This window comes from Arachis ipaensis, chromosome B4 (assembly GCF_059453495.1).
Source record: "Arachis ipaensis isolate K30076 ecotype BB chromosome B4, ASM5945349v1, whole genome shotgun sequence".
In the NCBI taxonomy this organism is placed as follows: domain Eukaryota; kingdom Viridiplantae; phylum Streptophyta; class Magnoliopsida; order Fabales; family Fabaceae; genus Arachis; species Arachis ipaensis.
In genome coordinates, this window is record NC_142439.1 from 82,233,570 (window position 1) to 82,252,659 (window position 19,090).

General features: G+C 39.8%; 1 non-coding gene across 1 annotated transcript; it reads left to right on the plus strand.

The window, feature by feature from the left end:
- The first annotated feature begins 16,649 nt into the window (after positions 1 to 16,649).
- On the plus strand, positions 16,650 to 16,757 carry LOC148568136 (small nucleolar RNA R71). Its single transcript, XR_015882423.1, has one exon. It is a non-coding gene; the product is annotated as a small nucleolar RNA R71 (small nucleolar RNA).
- Positions 16,758 to 19,090: the final 2,333 nt, after the last annotated feature.

The window sequence follows — 19,090 nt, forward strand, 5'->3', positions numbered from 1 at the left end:
GACAATAAAAGAGCGCTTGTTGGGAGGCAATCCAACCTGAGGTAGTTTTCTTTTCATAACTTTTTCAATAAGAGTGTTGGATAACTGCTATGTATTGCAAGAGGCTAAGTTTGGTGTTGCACACCAAAAACAATCGAAGGGAGAATGCAGGATGCTAAGTTTGGTGTTCCACCAAAACTTCATTTAAAATTACATTCTAACTTCCTGCACATTGCTAGTTCCAAGCAATCAAACAGATTATTCAAACAACTTAACTGTTTTTGTTTAGTCTCAATTTCATAACCTTTAGCAAGGACACAAAAGTTTGCCCAGAGTTAACCTGTTGAATCAGAAGAAGTAGCAAGGAATTAAGTCTGGGAGTTAACCACCAATTGAAGATACTATGCATCAAGACTCAAAAAGGGGCACAGCAGAAAAGAAGAACAAAAGAAATACAAACCAATAGGTTGTATCTATACTTAACTTTTGCTGTTGAGAAATACTTTTGATTGATGTCTTGTTAAAGTGTTCATTTAGTTCAAACAGATTCAAATTTCTTTTAAAATAAGTAAGCTAGTCTATGTGTGTGCTTGTGTGTTTACTTTCACTTGACAAGAAGCATGTTTTGTCCCCTGCATCTTTAAGTTCAATAAAAGAAATGTTTGAATGTGAAGCAAGATGATCTCGGTTAGATAGAAGTAGAATAAAAGTAAGTGGTGGTATGTGTGTGATTATATGATAGCTCACTTTTAGTGAATAAAGAGCCAGGATATCTCCTTCTAAGTAAAGAGTGGCCTACTGTCTATGAATCTCAATAAAAAATTCCTTGGTTAGAAAGAAAAACAAAAAGAAAGAAAGAAAAGAGATAGCCAAAAAGTGGCAGAACAAAAGGAAACAAAAAGAAACAAAGCTGGACACCAATAGCTTGAACTTTAAAATATATGCCTGTGGTGTCTTTGTACTAGGATCTGCTTGGATTAGTAAGCTCTTAGGAGTGCATCAACATTCGGTGACTTGGGTTAACTAATCCGGGATCATCAGCTGAAAGTCCACTATCAAGAGCAACCTAACTACAAGGCATTTAGTAACCCAAAGAGGTGCTGGGCATCAATGTTTTAAGAAGGAATGTGAGCCAAGTGTCTATGGTGAATAATGTGTCAAGTATAAAGAAAAGGAAATAAACTTGCTACACATGACACTCAAATAAAGCTTATAAACAAAGTAATAGCCAAGGATAAAGGAATAATGAGAGGTCATAGCAGTATGTTACTTGAAGCTTGAAGGAGACTTTTTAGGCCTAGGAGTCAATAAGAAGTGAGTATTTACATATCCACACAAAATCCCATGAACTATCAATAATACTCTGCTAGCATGAACATCCTCTTCCATTTCATTCTTTCTTCTCAATAAATCTTTTCTTGCTTGGGGACAAGCAAGCTTTAAGTTTGGTGTTGTGATGACAAGTCATCTTAGCCTATTTTAACTAGTCTTTTTCTTTTGTTTTCATTAGAATTATGCACTTTCTTGAGCTACAAGCAAGCCAATTAGGTAGATTTTCATGTTTCTTTTGATTGAATCAACCATGTATGAATTCATGCTATTTCATGAGGTTTTATACTATAATTGTCACATATTATGAAAGAATGAATATCTCATGATTTTAAGCATAGCTTTGATGTGTTTGGTTGATTAATGATAGGTGAAGAAAGCTTGGAGAAAGGTTGAAGCAAGAAGGAATAGCTAGGAGTAAAGAGAAGACAATGGAATAAGTGAAATTGAACCAGGAAGCAAAAAGCTGGACCTAAAGTTAGCCTCAAACTTTTGCACAAACTTTTGGGTGAAAATTTAGACCCAACGTTAGCCCCTAACTTTTGGGCTAATGTTGGAACTTGAAAATCACTCCCTGGGTACCAAAAGTTTGCGCCAACGTTAGCCCCTAACTTTGAGGCTAACGTTGGCACATGAAAATCACCCCTGGGCACCAAAAGTTTGCACCAACGTTAGCCCCTAACTTTGAGGCTAATGTTGGCATGAGAAAAACACTCCCTGGGCACCAAAAGTTTGCGCCAACGTTAGCCCCTAACTTTGAGGCTAACGTTGGCACATGAAAACTACAAGGGGAGGAGCAAAAGTTTGCGCCAACGTTAGCCCCTAACTTTTGGGCTAACGTTGGCGCCACAAGTGCACCAAGGAAGGCCAACGTTGGTGCAAAAGTTAGACCCCTAACTTTTGCACCAACGTGAGTATCAGCAAGATATGTTCGCTGATATGAAAAGTTGGACCAAAAGTTAGACCCTAACTTTTGCTCCAACTTTTGGTCTAACTTTTGCAAAACTCCAACCCGGTTCAATTGGTTCACTTGGTTTTCTAGTCTCTGGGTCCTGAGATCTAATTTCCCAATTTTACATTCTCTGTTACTGTTTTCCATGTTCATTTACTTTTCTGCTCTGAGATCCAATTTGATCCCACTCTTCCTTTACTTCTCTGCTTGATGCAATTTACTTTTCCTTGTTTAAATTCTGTAAATCCAATCCCCAATCCCCTTTACATTTCAAGCCATTTACATTTCTTGCACTTTAAGATTCTGCAATTTACATTTCTTGCAATCTAAGTTTCTGCAATTTATGTTACTTGCACTTTAAGATTCAGCAATTTAATTCTTGTTCTCTTTAATTTCATGCCAATCACCCGTTCCCTTTACTTTCCATGCAATTTAATTTCTGCAAATCACCAATCAATCAACCAAATCTTGATTCGCTTGACTAAATCAACCACTAAACTAAAATTGCTCAATCCTTCAATCCCTGTGGGATCGACCTCACTCCCGTGAGTTTTTATTACTTGATGCGACCCGGTGCACTTGCCGGTTAGATTTGTGTGTTTTGGGAGAAATTTATCTTTCCACCAAAATACTCATCACATGGTTCGGGGGAAATACTTAGATTTCAGTCCGGAAAATGTAAGGCTGGCGTTCAACTTGCCAATGATGGAAGAGAACGCACGCCCCTACACAAGAAGGGTCAACTTTGATCAAAGGTTGGACCAAGTCCTCATAGACATATGTGAGGAAGGAGCTCAATGGAGAATTGACTCAAGAGACAAGCCGGTTCAATTAAGAAGGCATGACCTCAAACCATTGGCTAGGGGATGGCTAGAGTTCATTCAACGCTCAATCATTCCTACTAGTAACCGGTCTGAAGTTACTATAGACCTGGCCATCATGATCCATAGTATCATGATTAGAGAAGAGGTGAAAGTTCATGAGATTATACCTCAAGAACTCTACAAGGTAGCTGACAAGTCTTCCACTTGGGCAAGGTTAGCCTTTCCTCACCTCATATGCCACCTCTGCAATTCGGCTGGAATTGACATAGAGGGAGATGTCCTTATTGAAGAGGATAAACTCATCACTAAGAAAAGGATGGAGCAAATAAGAGATCATGGACCTCAACATGAGCATGAGGAGATTCCTCACCATGAAATCCCTGAGATGCTTCAGGGGATGCACTTTCCTCCACAGAATTATTAGGAACAAATCAACACTTCCCTAGGAGAATTAAGTTCCAACATGGGACAACTAAGGGTGGAGCATCAAGAGCACTCCATCATCCTCCATGAAATTAGAGAAGATCAAAGAGCTATGAGGGAGGAGCAAGAAAGACAAGGAAGAGACATAGAGGAGCTCAAGAGCACCATTGGTTCTTCAAGAAGAGGAAGACGCCACCCTCACTAAGGTGGGCTCATTCCTTAATCTCCTTGTCTATTTATTTTCTTTTTTTCGATTTTGGAGCTTTATGTTTTATTTATGTTTGTGTCTTTACTATATGATCACTAGTGTCTAAGTGTCTATGCCTTAAAGTTATGAATATGAATCCATCACCTCTTTTGAATGAAAAATGTTTTAATTACAAAAGAACAAGAAATACATAGTTTCGAATTTATCCTTGAACTTAGTTTAATTATATTGATGTGGTGACAATACTTTTTGTTTTCTGAATGAATGCTTGAACAGTGCATATGTCTTTTGAAGTTGTTGTTTATGAATGTTAAATATGTTGGCTCTTGAAAGAATGATGAAAAGGAGACATGTTATTTGATAATCTAAAAAATCATAAAAATGATTCTTGAAGCAAGAAAAAGCAGTGAATACAAAAGCTTGCAGAAAAAAAAGAGAAAAAAAATAGCAAAAAAAAAGAAAAGAGAAAAAGAAAAAGAAAAAGCAAGCAGAAAAAGCCAAAAGCTCTTTAAACCAAAAGGCAAGAGCAAAAAGCCAATAGCCCTTAAAACCAAAAGGCAAGGGTAAATAAAAAGGATCCAAGGCTTTGAGCATCAGTGGATAGGAGGGCCTAAAGGAATAAAATCCTGGTCTAAGCGGCTAAACCAAGCTGTCCCTAACCATGTGCTTGTGGCGTGAAGGTGTCAAGTGAAAACTTGAGACTGAGCGGTTTAAGTCAAGGTCCAAAGCAAAAACAGAGTGTGCTTAAGAACCCTGGACACCTCTAATTGGGGACTTTAGCAAAGCTGAGTCACAATCTGAAAAGGTTCACCCAGTTATGTGTCTGTGGCATTTATGTATCCGGTGGTAATACTGGAAAACAAAGTGCTTAGGGCCACGGCCAAGACTCATAAAGTAGCTGTGTTCAAGAATCAACGTACTGAACTAGGAGAATCAATAACACTATCTGAACTCTGAGTTCCTATAGATGCCAATCATTCTGAACTTCAATGGATAAAGTGAGAGGCCAAAACTATTCAAGAGGCAAAAAGCTACGAGTCCCGCTCATCTTATTGGAGCTAAGTTTCATTGATATTTTGGAATTTATAGGATATTCTCTTCTTTTTATCCTATTTGATTTTCAGTTGCTTGGGGACAAGCAACAATTTAAGTTTGGTGTTGTGATGAGCGGATAATTTATACGCTTTTTGGCATTGTTTTTACATAGTTTTCAGTGAAATTTAGTTAGTTTTTAGTATATTTTTATTAGCTTTTAATTAAAATTCACATTTCTGGACTTTACTATGAGATTGTGTGTTTTTCTGTGATTTCAGGTATTTTCTGGCTGAAATTGAGGGACCTGAGCAAAAATCAGATTCAGAGGTTGAAGAAGGACTACAGATGCTGTTGGATTCTGACCTCCCTGCACTCAAAGTGGATTTTCTGGAGTTACAGAACTCCAAATGGCGCGCTCTTAATTGCGTTGGAAAGTAGACCTCCAGGGCTTTCCAGCAATATATAATAGTCCATACTTTTATTAAAGATAGACGATGTAAACTGACGTTGAACGCCAGTTCCATGCTGCATTCTGGAGTCAAACGCCAAAAACAGGTTGCAAAGTGGAGTTAAATGCCAGAAACAGGTTACAAACTAGTGTTCAACTCCAAGAAAGACCTCTACACGTGTAAAGCTCAATGCTCAGTCCAAGAACACACCAAGTGGGCCCCAGAAGTGGATTTCTGCATCATTTACTCAATTCTGCAAACCCTAGTAACTAGTTTAGTATAAATAGGACTTTTTACTATCTGCGGAACATCTTTAGTTTCATCTTTTGATCCTTTGATCACGTTTTGGGGGCTGGCCATTCGGCCATGCCTGGACCTTATCACTCATGTATTTTCAACGGTAGAGTTTCTACACACCATAGATTAAGGTGTGGAGCTCTGCTACTCCTCAAAGATTAATGCAAAGTACTACTAATTTTCTATTCAATTCAACTTATTCCGCTTCTAAGATATTCATTCGCACTTCAATATGATGGATGTGATGATCGTGACAGTCATTATCATTCTCAAATTATGAACGCGTTCCTGACAACCACTTCCGTTCTACTTTAGATTGAATGGATATCTCTTGGATATCTAATACAGGGGACCGAGTCCGAGTTTTTAGTGTCTTCATGGTATAAGTTAGAACCCATGGACGGCCAATCTTGAGAATCCGGAAAGTCTAAACCTTGTCTGTGGTATTCCGAGTAGGATTCAGGGATTGAATGACTGTGACGAGCTTCAAACTCGCGAGTGCTGGGCGTAGTGACAGACGCAAAAGGATCAATGGATCCTATTCCAGTATGATCGAGAACTGACAGATGATTAGCCATGCAGTGACAGCGCATTGGACCATTTTCACTGAGAGGACAGGTGGCCATTGACAACGGTGATGCCTAACATACAGCTTGCCATGGAAAGGAGTAGGAAGGATTGGATGAAGACAGCAGGAAAGCAGAGGTTCAGAGGGACGAAAGCATCTCTATACACTTATCTGAAATTCTCACCAATTAATTACATAAGTACCACTATCCTATTTTATATTTTATTTATCTTTTGCTTATCAATTCATAAAATCAGTTGAATCCGCCTGATTGAGATTTACAAGGTGACCATAGCTTGCTTCAAGTCGACAATCTCCGTGGGATCGACCCTTACTCACGTAAGGTTTATTACTTGGACGACCCAGTGCACTTGCTGGTTAGTTGTACAAAGTTGTGAAACAGAATTAAGAACATGAACGTGCGTATTGAGTTTGTAGCACCGTTACCAAGGAAGGAACGATCACGATTTCGCACAACAGTTATCCCTTACTAGGTAAGGGAAAGTCAAACAAGTTGGAATGCTGTTTCTATTCACAAGTCCCAGGCTGCTTACTTGGAAGGACTGGCGTTAGTGACTAGAGAGCAATCCAACAATAAACCCAATTACAATTTCTCCTTTGAGCATTCCAACTCAAGGGTTCCTTTCAATCAACTCCCTATCAAGTTAGGGAACTACTCACTCATTGTGAATGTGGAATTCATAACATAGGAAAGGGAATTAAAGAAAGACATGATAAATAAAACTCGAGGAATCAATTAAAGATAAAAGTAATTCTTGTATTGATAAATTCTAAAATAATTCAATAGTAAAATTAAGTAAATTAAAGGACATGGAAGAGTAAAGCCAAGTAAAGAAAACGAACTAGAATGACGAAGTCTTGATGAGGTGATAACTCTTCAAAAAATCCAAATGCAAAAAGCAATAGAAATAAAAATCCTAAGAACTATGAATGTTTAGAGAGAAAAAAAAACCTAAAGGAGAGGAAAACTAGATCTAAAAAACTAAAACTCTGCGGAATGAATGTTATTGTTGGTTTCTGCATGTTCTCTGGCTCTAGACTGCTTTTTTGGGCCGAAAACTGGGTCAAAATAGGGCCCAAAATCGCCCCCAGCGATTCTGCAGATTATGCAGATCCCGCACGTCACGCGATCGCGTCATTCATGCGGACGCGTCATTCGGCGATTTGCTTCTCCACGCGGGCGCGTCGTCCACGCTTCTGCGTCACTTGTGCTATTCCATCCGTGCGGTCGCGTGAGCCATGTGGCCGCGTCAATGCGATTTTCTCTCTTTCGCGCGGTCGCGTGAGCCATGCGGCCGCGTCACTTCTCGCTGGTCATCTCCTTAATTTCTTGTGTTCCTTCCATTTTTGCAAGCTTCCTTTCCAATCTCCAACTCATTCGTGCCCTATAAAGCCTGAAACATTTAACACACAAATCACGGCATCGAATGGAATAAAGGAGAATTAAAATACATAATTAAAAGTCTCTAGGAAGCAAGTTTTCAATCATGTAATAATTTTAGGAAGAAAATATAAATGCATGCTAATTATAAGAATAAGTGGGTAAAGATCATGATAAAACCACACAATTAAACACATTATAAACCGTAAAATAGTGGTTTATCAACCTCCCCATACTTAAACATTAGCATGTCCTCATGCTTAGTTGAAGGAGATAATATGAACGAGTAGGAACATGTAGAACTCATGCAATGCAATGCAACCTATATATGTGAATGCAACTATATGACTCTTGTCCACTTGATCAAAAGTAAATAAGCTCTTCAAAATAATTACAAATCAAATTCCACTAATTCAATTCTTATATAGTAAGAACAGCTAAAAATGCAAGAAGATAGCTCATGAAAGCAGGGAACATAGAATTTCAAGCATTGAACCCTCACTGAAGATGTATGTACACTCTAGTCTCTCTAGTGTATAGGGTAATTACTCTATTCTTCTCTAATCATGCTTTCTAATTTTTGTTCTTCTCCTAACCAATCAACAACATTTAATATACCAATGCAAACATCATGAGGTCTTTTCAAGGTTGTAATGGGGCCAAGGTAAGGGTGAGGATGTATATATGGCTAAGTAAGCTTATAAATTGAATCTTTATTTAACCCAAGCTTTCACCTAACCTCTATGTATATTCTATATAACTTTAGAATTCATACCTAGCTACCCAGAAATCTCTTTCACATTCCATACTCATGTTTCAACTTTTTATTTTAATTTTATCATACATGCATTGATCCTTGAATTCTTAACTTAACATTGGGGTAATTTTGTCCCCTTATTTATTTATTGAAATTTTTTTTTGATAAACATAAAAACATAAAAATAATATAACTTATCAATGCACATAGATTTTTAATTCTTATAGTTTCACATGAGTAGGTACCCAAATTCCCATTATATTATCATAACACATTCCCTTATTATCTTTGTTCGCACTATTTCCCATACTTGATTGACACACGCAATTCTATCTTAAGCTAACCAAAGATTCAATTTGGGATATATAATTATTTTTCCGCTTAAGGCTAGTAATGTGGTAAAATATAAAACAAATGGGATTTAAAGGCTCAAAGTGGCTAACAAAGGTAATTAAGAGGGTAGGCTTAATTTGGATAAGTGGGCTAAACAAATAATGGCCTCAATCATATGCAAACATATAAATATAATAAACATTGGATATATAGGATGAAACAAAATATAGATTACAATCGTAGAGAAGTAAACACACATGAATAAAACAATTATGGTTAAATATTGTAACCATTCATAAAGGCTCAATTCTCACAGGTTGTGTGTTCTTTAGCTCAAAAATCATGTTCCAAATACAACTTCAAGCAAATTTAATATAAAAGTTTTAATTAATATTAGTGAAGTTTTGTTCCAAAGATAGGGTCTTAGAAGAAACTTATTGCCTTTTCAATCAAGCAGAACATGCATACAACTAACCTATTACTATGCAATTTATCCTATTCTATATAAGAAAAATCTAACTAAATATCGTAATTTATTGGTGTTTAGGGAAGAGAAATTACCTCCAGAAGTCAGGTACTGACCGACCTCCCCACACTTAAGGCTTTGCACCGTCTTCGGTGCCATCTGTCAGGAACAAAGGTGGGTTGGTAGCAGTATTTCCATCGTCGGGGCCATCATAGCTCCCTGTGCTGGTAAAGGAAGTGGAGTCTGAGGTGTCTGAGTCCTTGAATTTTCCCAAAATCAGCTCCTTGAGGTATGTGAATCGGCACTTGTTACAGTGCTCTCTCATCTTAGCTTTCTGTTCCTGCCGATCCAACCTTGCAAGTATCTGCTGGAGCAGTTGGTCTGTAGTAGGTGCTTGTGGTGTTAAAGAAGGAATATCTTCAAATGGTTCAGTAGGCTGGCTGATAGTGGTGGCTGGAGGTCTGATATATTTCCCATTAGGGACGTATTGATCATCCCCTGGAAGTACGGCTTTGGTGTCCCCAGCTCTGTAGGAGACTCCGGCTGCTGAGACAAGATCTGAGACCAGGGCGGGGAAAGGTAAGTTGTCCGCGATTTGTACGTGTCCCATGGCATTCCGGATATGTCTAGGTAGATTCAGATGTTGGTCTGTAAGGATGCACCATAGAAGAACGGCCATGTCCGCAGTGAAGGATGATTCGTGAGTGCTCGGAAAGACGTAATGGGACATGATCTGTGCCCATACATGAGCCTCCATGGTAAGTGCTGAAGCCGATATTCCCTTAGGGCGGGTGCGATGGTATCCGTAGATCCAACGGCTGCCAGGTAGTGCGATAACTCTGAGAACAGCATCTCAGTCAAATTGGTACATCTGGCGCTTGAGTGCAGCTTCTTGAAAGGCGTCCAATCCTGCTGGAACAGGGGGAAGACCTGAAGCTTTTTGAATGGCCTCTTCTGTAATGGGGACTTGCTTCTGGCGGACATAGACAGAATGCAAGGTTGGTAGGTGGAAGTTGGAGTAGAACTCGACTACCCAAGAAAGATTGACCTGCCTTGGCTGTCTCTGTAGGAAATCCCATTGTCTTCGTGCAATCTACAGCTCAACAAATGTAGCAATGTGGATTGGGAGGAGAAGAAGGTATTCGTTGTTGTAACTCCTTTCTGTCAGGATGGGGAACATCTGCTCACAGTAGCGATTGGGGAATCGCGCAGTGTCCTTTGCTGGGAAGGCTCTTTCTTTATCATCAACTTTTATAATCCTCTTAATTTTCTTTGTTGAGGGCTTAACCACAGTTGAAGAGGGTTCTGCCACTAATACTCTTTTTGTTCCTCTTCTTGCTGGTTATTTGGGAGTAGCTTTCTCCTTTCCTTTCTTGGTGGCCATCCTGAAAAAGGAAAGAGAAAGTAAATTAAACTTAAAGAAATAGAGCACGGAAAAGGGCGGGAAAAGTGGTAATCAATGCACAATAAAGAAGAACGACGTTAACACATGGTCATGACTACATGTGAAAAGTTCATCAATGAAAATATAGCAAGTGCATGTGGGGACAATTAAATGCAAGGGGTTTATTGGCATGCAGGCAAAGGCATAAGTAGCATAGATCAAGCATTCAATGTCCAAGTGAGATTACCAAGTCTTTCAAACTAACAATTTGTTTGTAATAACAATTATATTAAATTAATAAAATATAAAAAGGATTTTGTGACAAGCAAGCATTTAAAAGTAGAATAAAGTAGAAAAAAAATGCTTAATGCCATATGGGCCTTTTCACAAACACATAGCATGCATGATAGTTAAGTTATTGAAAGCATGAATTTGAACATGCAAGCATCCCTTGAAAAAGTAATATATAATTGTCAAAAAAGTTTATAACAATCCACAAGCATATAATGACTCACATAAATTTATAACACCAAATAAAAAGGAAAAAGAAAGGAAAAAGAAAATATGAATAGTGAAGGTAAAACGAAAAGAAAAGAAGATAACATATAAAAATAAGAGGAATAATAGAAAAGTAAGAGGGGAAGGAGAAAAAGAAAAACCTTGTTAATGGGGGTGAGAGAGAGAGAGAGAAAGTGTAAAAAGTGAGAAAGAAGGAAGAAGGGGGGAAGGGAAGAAAAAGAAATAAGGAGGGAAAAGAGAAAATAGGATTTGGGGAGAAAAAGATAAGATAATTGGCAAATCAGGAAAACTGTGCGGCGCAAGCGACGCGGTCGCGTGAGGCACGCGGTCGCGCGAGTTGCGTTGAAACTGATTGACGCGGTTGCGTCGGTCACGCAGTCGCATGACCCGTTTTAGGCTAATGGCGCGAGGGCAGCCTCGCGCTCGCACAACTCTCTGTTCAAAATCATTAATTGCCAAATATTGGGTGACGCAATCGCGTAGGGCATGCGATCGTGTGAGTGGTCAATTGTTGCGAGGTGACGCGGTCGCGTCGGTCACGCGGCCGCGTGGAAAGGATTATGCGTTCATCACCAATCCAACACCACTCTAGCACAACTTTCGGTCGTGCACCCTTTTTACGTCGAAGTCCAGGTCACGCAGCCGCGTGGAGCACGTGGTCGCGTGGGAGGCCAGTATTCCCACTCGACGCGGACGCATCGGCGATGCGGTCACGTGAGGCGATTTGTGCCATTGGCATGCCTCCAGCCACTCTCCTGCGTGACTCTCTGTTCGTTTATTATTTTCTCTCATCTCTTTGCGACGCGGGCGCGTCAATGATACGGTCGCATCGCGTAACTTTTTTTTTTAAAGGTATGTAAATGCAGATGCACGAAATGTACTAATAAAGAGAAGAGTTATTGAATAGGAAAATTAAAAATAAAAAAGAGAACAATCATACCATGGTGGGTTGTCTCCCACCTAGCACTTTGCTTTAATGTCCGTAAGTTGGACGCTCCACTAGCTCAGTCTTCAGCTATGTGGGGATCTTCCAAGAGGAAGATCTCGAGCTCCTTGTTTTTCTTCAGCTGCTCGCCATGGTACAGCTTTAAACGATGTCCATTAACTTTGATAAGTTCAAAGCTTGAAGGATGGCTTAGGTGATAAACTCCGTACAGTTCGGCCTTCTCTACTCTGTATGGACCTTCCCATCTTGATCTCAACTTGCCTGGCATGAGCCTCAGTCGAGATTTGTAAAGGAGGACTAAATCTCCAGGTTGGAACTCTTTCCTCCTGATGTGCTGATCATGTGCAGCCTTCATCTTCTCCTTGTATAGTCTTGAGTTCTCATAAGCTTCCAGGCGAAGGCTTTCCAATTCTTGCAGTTGCAATTTCCTTTCAGCTCCGGCTTTCTCAATTCCCATGTTGCACTCCTTTAATACTCAGAAGGCTTTGTGCTCTACTTCAACAGGGAGATGACAAGCTTTTCGATAAACTAAGCGGAAAGGACTCATCCCAATGGGTGTTTTGTATGCGGTTCTGTACGCCCAAAGTGCATCTTGTAGCCTGGTGCTCCAGTCTCTTCTATGAGGTTTGACTATCTTCTGCAAGATACATTTTATTTCTCTGCTTGACACCTCGGCTTGCCCATTAGTCTGTGGGTGGTATGCTGTTGCAATCTTATGAATTATCCCACGCTTCTTCATTAATCCGGTTAGTCTCCTGTTACAAAAATGGGTGCCTTGATTGCTCACGATTGCTCGTGGTGATCCAAAGTGACAAATAATATGGTTTCTCACAAAGGAAACAGCAGTGTTAGCATCATCAGTACGGGTAGGAATTGCTTCCACCCATTTGGAAACGTAATCTACAGCTAACAATATATAAAAATAACCATTAGAATTTGGAAATGGACCCATGAAGTCAATGCCCCAAACATAAAAAATTTCACAGAAAAGCATAATTTGTTGAGGCATCTCATCCCTCCTGGATATATTACCAAATTTCTGGCATGGAAAACAAGATCTACAAAATTCAGCAGCGTCTCTAAAAAGAGTAGGCCACCAGAATCCACAGTCTAAGATTTTTCTAGCAGTTCTTTGAGGGCCAAAATGTCCTCCACTCTCAGATGAGTGACAGGCCTCTAAGATGGACTAGAATTCTGATTGAGGCACACACCTTCTAATTACCTGGTCAGCGCCACATCTCCATAAATATGTGTCATCCCATATATAAAATTTAGACTCGCTTTTCAGCTTGTCTCTTTGATGCTTAGAAAAGTTTGGAGGAAAGGTGTGGCTAACTAGATAATTAACTACAGGTGCATACCAAGGAACTATCTCAGATACTGCTTGCAGGTTATCAAATGGAAAATTATCAGCTATAGGAGTGGAGTGATTTGTAGTATGTTCAAGGCGACTCAAGTAGTCTGCGACTAAATTCTGGTTACCACTCCTGTCCCTAATTTCCAAATCAAATTCTTGTAATAGCAGTATCTAACGTATAAGTCTTGGTTTGGACTCCTTTTTATCTAATAAATACTTTAGAGCTGCGTGGTCTGAATACACTACTACTTTAGTACCAAGTAAATAGGCTCGGAATTTATCCAGAGCAAAAATAATAGCAAGAAGCTCTTTCTCAGTAGTAGTGTAATTGGACTGAGCGGCATCTAAAGTTTTAGACGCATAAGCAATAACAAAAGGATCCTTACCTTAACGCTGAGCCAGTGCTGCTCCAGTCTGGTCCTCTCACAATTGGAGCTTGAGTCAGGGTGGTTTTCAGCTTAGCAAACGCTTGTTTGAAATTTTCACTGAACTCGAACTCAATATCTTTCTGCAATAGCCTGGATAAGGGAAGTGCTACCTTACTGATGTCCTTAATGAATCTCCTGTAAAAACCTGCATGGCCAAGGAACGAACGGACTTTCCTCACAGAAGAGGGGTAAGGTAAACTAGAAATAACATCCACCTTTGCTGGATCTATAGAAATGCCAGTATTAGACACAACATGTCCTAGTACAATACCTTGTTTTACCATAAAGTGACATTTCTCAAAATTTAATACAAGGTTTGTACTGACACATCTATCTAATACTCTAGATAATCCATCTAAGCAAAGGCTAAAGGAATCGCCGTAAACACTAAAATCATCCAAAAAAACCTCCATACAGTCCTCAATAAGATCAGAGAAAAGACTCATCATGCACCTCTGAAAAGTAGCTGGTGCATTGCACAAGCCAAAGGGCATTCTCTTGTAAGCATAAGTCCCAAAAGGACATGTAAAAGTGGTCTTTTTCTGATCCTCAGAAGCTATATGAATCTGGAAATAACCTGTATACCCATCTAAAAAACAATAATGTGATTTACCTGTAGTCAATGCAGACCCTCCAAGCGTTCTGAACTCTGGTTGTCAGGAGCTCTCCATACTCATTCTTCAATGCAGTGACTCCAGACTTCTTTGACACCACTTGCAATGGGCTTACCCATTCACTGTCTGAGATGGGATAGATGATATCTGCCTCTATTAGTCTGGTCACTTCCTTTTTGACAACCTCTAACATAGTGGGGTTCAGTCTCCTCTGGGGTTGACGGACAGGTCTTGCTCCCTCTTCTAAAAATATTCTATGCTCATAGACTTGAGGGTTTATGCCTACTATGTCTGCCAAACTCCAACCAATTGCCTTCTTGTGCTTCCTCAGCACACTAAGTAATTGCTCTTCTTGTTGAGAAGTAAGTTCCCTTGCAATGATAACTGGAAACCTCTGCTCATCTTCAAGGTAAGCATATTTGAGGTGTGGAGGAAGGGGTTTTAATTCTAACTTCTGATCATGGTCAGGCTCTGGGTTGTCTGCAGCTGGTAACAGTGGTAGAGCACTGTCATTGTCCTCTGAGAATGTCCCCACACTTGGACCTTGTCCTGCGTGCTTCTCTTCAAATTCTTCCTGATGGACTTCAGCCACAGTTTCATCTATAATGTCACACTTGAGGATAGAGTGATCCTCCGGAGGATGCTTCATAACTCCATTCAGATTGAAGATCACTACACGGCCACCTATTTCAAAAGAGTATGTTCCTGAAAAAGCATCTAATTTAAACTTTGAGGTCTTCAGGAATGGCCTTCCGAGTAGGATTGATGATGGCTTGTCTGAGTCATTTTGGGGCATTTCCAGGATATAAAAATCAGTGGGGAACGTGAGTCCCTTAATGCCAACTAATACATCTTCAGTAACTCCAGCCACTGTAATAATGCTTTATTTGCTAACACAAAACGAGCTGCCGACCTTTCTAAGGGGGGAAGCCTCAAAATATCATATATAGACAAAGGCATTATACTCACACATGCTCCTAAATCACACATGCAATCAGAAAATACTACACCACCAATAGTACAATTAACCATACAAGGACCTGGGTCACTACACTTTTCAGGTAAACCACCCATTAAAGCAGATATGGAACTTCCTAAAGGAATAGTTTCTAATTCATTAATTTTGTCCTTATGTATACATAAATCTTTTAGAAACTTTGCATACTTAGGTACCTGTTGAATAACATCAAATAGAGGAACAGTTACCTCAACCTTTTTGAATATCTCTACCATTTTTGGATCAGGTTCCAACTGCTTCCTGGGCTTCCTTGCAAGTTATGGAAATGGAATAGGAGTGGTGTCTTCTGCAGTGTCTGCGCCTTTTGATGCTTCCTCCTGTGGTTGAACTTCTTCTTTTTCAGTTATGTCCTGTATGTCTTCTACCTCTTCAACATCTTCTATTTCCACTACCTCTTCAGCTGAGGTGTGTTCTGGTGGGCTTGGCTCCTCCTGAGTCCACTCCTGCAGTGTGGTTTTGGACCTTATGGTGATGGCATTAATATCGCCCTTGGGATTGGGTAATGGTTGAGAGGGAATTCCACTGGAGCTCAAAGGTTGGTTATTGGAGTTATTCATTGATCCAATCTGGGAGACAAGAGCTTGCAAAGTAGCGTTCAGACCATTCAGAGTGGCATTAATGTTATTTTCTATGGTCTGTTGTCTCCGATCAATAGATTGTAGTAAGTCATCATTAGCAAAAGAAGAAGGATAGGTAATTTGAGAGGTCTGTTGTTGGGTATTCTGTGGTCCTTGGGATTGCCTCAGGTGAGGTTCTCTGTAAGGCTGGTACTGGTTCTGCTGCCTGTTGTTGTTGTTATTCCACCTCTGATTTTCCTGATTATCTCTGCCTCCTCTGTTGTTGTTGTCCTTCCAATTCCGGTTAGAATTGTCCTGCCATCCATGGTTGTAATTGCCACTTTGATTGTATCCTTGGTTGGGGCGGTCATAGAAATTATGAGTGGCTGCCACGGTGTTGTCTTCCTGTTGGAGCTGCGGACATTCATCAGTATAGTGGCTATAATCAGTACAGATTCCGCAAACTCTCTGTGGGACTAACTGTTGGTTTTGCTGTGGTGGAGAAGGTTGAGCTTGCTGAACTTGTTGTTGGTTCAATTGCATCTGCTTCAGCAAGTTGGTCATTTCACAGATACTCTGAGTTAAAGCAGCAGTCTCTCTGCTAGAGGATACTTCTGTAACGACTTTTGCACAGCCTTATTTCTGTCTGTGATTCCTAGTAGATTCAGCTAAGTCGCTGATCAATTGCCATGCCTCATCAGTGGTCTTGTACTTTTTCATAGACCCATTGCTAGCACTTTCCAATGTGGTCTTATCATGGGGCCTCATGCCCTGTGTGACGTAGCCGAGTAATACTATTTTGTCAATCATATGGTGGGGGCAAGCTTCCAGAAGATTATTGAAGCGCTCCCAGTACTCATAGAGAGTTTCAGATTCATCCTGAACAATCATGGAAATATCCTTCCTCAGTTTATCAGTAACTTCAGCTGGAAAGAACTTTTCCAAAAATTCTCTTCTGAGTGTATCCCAGTTGGATACAGTTGTAGCGGGTTGAGTGTAGTACCACTCTCTTGCCTTTCCCTCAAGAGAAAACGGGAAGGCTTTTAGCAAAATTGAAGTTTCATCTGCACCATCACGCCTGACAGTAGAACAGGCTGCTTAAAAATCTCTCAGGTGCTTGATAGGCTCTTGAGCAGGTAAGCCATGAAACTTGGTCATCAAATTGAGCAGTGCGGTCTTTATTTCAAAGTCTGTAGCCACCGCTGGATGATGCGCTTGAAACGGTTGCATTGTAAAATCAGGGGCTCCAGCCTCCTGGATAGTAACTCTCCTAGGTGCTGCCATGTCACTTATACGTAAATCAACCGAATCAGTAGAACGGGGGCTGGTTTCTTCCTCAAATGACATTTCAGATCCGCCCTCAGAGAGGACTAACCGACGCCGAGCTTGCCTTATTCATGAAATAGTTCTTTCAATCTCAGGATCGAATACTGGCAAGCTTGAATCAGGAAGTGAACGCGTCATCTAGCGAAAGAAACAAGCAACTCATAGTAGCAAAATAAAATAAAATGCAAATAAATAAATTCCAATTAATAACTTTAGCACTCTATTGCAACTTCCCGGCAACGGCGCCAAAAATTGACGTGGCGGAAATTGGCGAGTTAAGAATTGTTATAAGATATGCATTGCAAGTATAGTCCTCAACCAACCAGAAATCTGCTTATCAATTTAAAAAGAGTGTCATAGAAATTAAAATTAAAATACTGGGAGTATGAATCCTAGGTCGTCTCCCAACGAGTTGCAGGAAAGTGTGCTATTTTATTAATCAGATGGTTTTCAAAAAGATTTGAGTTGAATGACAGGAAATTAAATCAGAGAATTAATGTAATTTAAATAAAAGCCTTGACTGGGAGTAGATTAGTTGGAAGCCCTATTCTTGTTGCAGTACTTTCAAGATTAACTGATGATTGGGGGTTGTTCTGTTTAGTTATCCCTTACTAGGTAAGGGAAAGTCAAACAAGTTGGAATGTTGTTTCTATTCACAAGTCCCAGTCCGCTTACTTGGAAGGACTGGCGTTAGTGACTAGAGATCAATCCAACAATAAACCCAATTACAATTTCTCCTTTGGGCATTCCAACTCAAGGGTTCATTTCAATCAACTCCCCATTAAGTTAGGGAACTACTCACTCATTGTGAATGTGGAATTCATAACATAGGAAAGGAAATTAAAGAAAGACATGATAAATAAAACTCGAGGAATCAATTAAAGATAAAAGTAATTCTTGTATTGATAAATTCTAAAATAATTCAATAGTAAAATTATGTAAATTAAAGGACATGGAAGAGTAAAGCCAAGTAAAGAAAACGAACCAGAATGACGAAGTCTTGATGAGGTGATAACCCTTCTCAAAATCCCAATGCAAAAAGCAATAGAAATAAAAATCCTAAGAACTATGAATGTGTAGAGAGAAAAGAAAACCTAGAGGAGAGGAAAACTAGATCTAAAAAACTAACACTTTGTGGAATGAATTTTGTTGTTGGTTTCTGCATGTTCTCTCGCTCTAATCTGCTTTTCTGGCCCGAAAACTGGGTCGAAACAGGGCCCAAAATTGCCCCCAGCGATTCTGCAGATTATGCAGATCGCGCACGTCACGCGATCGCGTCATTCATGCGGACGCATCATTCAGCGTTTTGCTTCTCCATGTGGGCGCGTCCTCCACTCCTCCACGTCGCTTGTGCTATTCCATCCGCGTGGTCGCGTGAGCCATGCGGCCGCGTCAATATGATTTTCTCTCTTTCGCGCAGTCGCGTGAGCCATGCGGCCGCGTCACTTCTCGCTGGTCATCTCCTTAATTTCTTGTGTTCCTTCCATTTTTGCAAGCTTCCTTTCCAATCTCCAACTCATTCGTGCCCTATAAAACCTGAAACACTTAACACACAGATCACGACATTGAATGGAATAAAGGAGAATTAAAATACATAATTAAAAGTCTTTAGGAAGCAAGTTTTTAATCATGTAATAATTTTAGGAAGGAAATATAAATGCATGCTAATTATAAGAATAAGTGCGTAAAGATCATGATAAAACCACACAATTAAACATATTATAAACCATAAAATAGTGGTTTATCAACCTCCCCACACTTAAACATTAGCATGTCCTCATGCTTAGTTGAAGGAGATAATATGAACGAGTAGGAACATGTAGAACTCATGCAATGCAATGCAACCTATATATGTGAATGCAACTATATGATTCTTGTCCACTTGATCAAAAGCAAATAAGCTCTTCAAAACAATTACA